Genomic DNA, 3182 nt, shown 5'->3' on the forward strand with positions numbered 1-3182 from the left:
GGTGTATTCCCTTACTTGTTTCCTTGCCTTTAACTTTGAAAACCTCTTGGATCTTGTTTCTGCCTGATGACCAGTTGTTGTTGGAAGATCTTTTGCAGCTTGAGAGCTGAGACCGGTCTTTTGAAACCAAACATGAATATGAATGTGTCCCAGTCCCTACCTACCCTCTGGAGTTCATGCAGAACAATCAACTTAACCAAGCCATGGTGGAACAATGAAGTCTCACAGGCTTCTTTTCTTAGTTGCACCTTGTCACACATTTTACTTAAGTTGCGGAATAAGTAAAAAAGTAGATCAATCGATGTCTTCCCTGTGAAATGCAACAAAAGTTTAAAATGGTATGAATACACTTTGTTATATCTCCCTTCACAGGTCAGGTACCTCTGTATACAGGTAAGCAAATGGGCATATGATTCTTTGACATAACTTCTAGGAATAGACTTGCTTAAATATGAGTTAATGAACTCCTGCTTTAGAAATTCTTTGCATGGGTTCATATCAAATTTGAAATTTTTGAACCAACTTTCTTGCCCTCTTAGAATCTCCCTAACTGTGGATATCATGTCTGGTGAGACCTGCAATTCCAGCATACCAACCTTTGAGTTTGGTCCTGTGAAATTCAAGGCAAATTCCTTAGTAACTTGTGCATGACCTCCCTGGAGCTTCTTGCAAAAATTCCAACATCCAGCTTGTTTAAATGCCTACTAGACTTCTCTGTTCTTGAAGGTTATGTCTAACCCTTCAGGCTCGTTTCTCAAACATTTGCTTGATCTGTGGTCTTTCCTTTCTGTCGATCCCTCCATGAAGATTCAGTGTAATGGAGGCTGGAAATGCTAGCGCTGCTCAAACTCCAATTTCTGCCTCGCTTGATAGCTGCCTCGCTTGATGACAATGTTTTTAAATAAAAATCTTGCAGACTTGTTTCTCATGCAAGGCATACAATCATCATTAAGACTGTGCATACCTGCCTTTTCTTGGAACTTGTAATCCGTGTGTACCAATCATACCTAGTGGTTGTAATAATGGAGATAAGCGGTTGGACGTGATATGTGGAGTGCATAAACTGACAATGAATGACGCAACCATAGATTAACTTGACAGATTTGACAGTTGGGAAAGATTCGCTGCGGAATGCACGAATCTCCGATTTCGCAGCGCGGTCAATATAAATTTTGAATTATGCACTGCGAAATCACCTAAAGGACTTTTGCACTGCGAAACTGCTAAAAGGATTTATGCGCTGCAAAAACACTTCAAAATGGTTACATGCGCTACGAAATCACTTAAAAGGCTTTATGGCACATAGTAATTTTTAAACCAAACTGACACATGGCTATGAGACTAGTGATGAATGAGAATGACTAGTGATGAATGAGAATGCATACTTGACTCAAGACCCTTTAAGACTCAGACTCTAAGGAAAAACAAAATCAAACTTAGACTAGCACCGACCTTTATCATCAATCTAGTTGAGAAATTTTGGCATTAGAATTCTTAAGTGATAACAGCACTGATGAGGGATCTGCAAGAGCAGCAATGATTGTAGAAGGATCAGGTGTTTGCTCAGAAGAGAGTTTAGATTGTATTGAATTTTATAAATGTTTGTCAATTGCAACATTGACAACTTCAAATTGTAAATCTTCAATAAATGTTGGGTTTGGAACCAAGCGGGCTAATTCAGTCTCAGAGAAAGTTACAAACAAATAAGTCTCAAATTGTTCATCAAAAGGCTCGTCCTCAAGATAAATCCACTTTACAGGGCAAGATGTTGATCTGTAAATAGGCCGAGAACTAGCAGTACTTTCTTGACTTTCCTGTCTCCTAAGAATTCTGGGAATCAGATTAGGGTTCTCAAACACAGGTGGTGGATTTGGGTCAGGATTTGACCTAGTATAACGAGTCCTTTCTGAAGCCAGATTTCTTGGTTATGATTTTCTGAATTGATATTAACAACTTCTGTGTTTCTTTAGGATTTTTGAGATTTAATTAAAAACAGTCCTAAAGATTTGTTTAACTAAGGAACTGGTTTATGTTTAGTTCATAAACTAGACTGGAGATAGACTGAAGCAGCATTCATCTACTTATGATCTTGCAAAGCAAGAGCAGTTCGAAGGCTACCTAGCTAACTTCAGGCTCCGTCTGTAGTTTATAAAGTAAACAATAATGATAACAAATTTCCATCCCCAGTGGAGTCGCCACTATGTTATCACTCAGATTTTCCCAGAAGTTGTAAGAAGGGGAAAGGGGTCCGAGGTAACCACAAACCAATATTTTAGACACAGAATCTAGCCAATCTGTGTCCAGATAGGGCTCTCTCTTTAAGGTTTAGCTTTGTTTTAGAAGATATTAGGCTAGTTATGAAATCTTTGGGATTTTGTTTGAGTTTGGTGAAATTCAATAGCAGAGGGGAAGAACTGAGTAGTTTAGTCCATTGGGCTAATGGAGTCAGGGAAAATGGCTCAACTGGATTTGGTTTCTCAATAAAGGATGGTTTCACAGGGCAAGATAGCTGAACAGGGAGCAAATAGAGACTTAAAAAGATGGGATGGGCTTAAAGGGTTAAAGGGCAACTAAGAATCCTTCAACATACTTTAAGAGAGCAGAACATGACTAACCATCAATAAAGAGCAATTAAGAATTCTTTACCAAATGATTAAGATGAATAAACTAGAAAACATGAGCAATTAAGAATTCACTGTTTATACTAGTTCAGAAGAAAACATTGAGAACAAAAACGATTGAAGACAGATTGCACTTAAGCACTTTCTGAATTATTCTTTTTCATTTAATGTTAAGATATGGAACATAATGAATATAATAAACCAGAAAACATTAACACATGAGATATAAGATACTTATTTGCTTGATGTCCAACACATGAATCCTGAGAAAAGTCCTTTACATCAATCCTTCATCCAGCCAGCCATGAAAAATTTGTCCAACAACACTTTTTATTCCAAAATATCAGTTTTACAACAATGTCAAAGAATCCACCCAATACTCCGAATGAGGGTGTATTTATACAAAAACTTTACAACAAAATATCTCATAACAAAGTGAGATATAAACTAGGATGACTAATCATATCTTTCAAGAAAATAGGGCCAGAAGACCTCGTACATGACAGATAAGGCCCTATGATTTGGCCTCTTGTTGTCCTTGGTGTAATTATGTGTTGGCTG

This window comes from Pinus tabuliformis, chromosome 1_1 (assembly GCF_031772625.1).
Source record: "Pinus tabuliformis cultivar Carrire ecotype Pingquan chromosome 1_1, CPIR1, whole genome shotgun sequence".
Taxonomy (NCBI): domain Eukaryota; kingdom Viridiplantae; phylum Streptophyta; class Pinopsida; order Pinales; family Pinaceae; genus Pinus; species Pinus tabuliformis.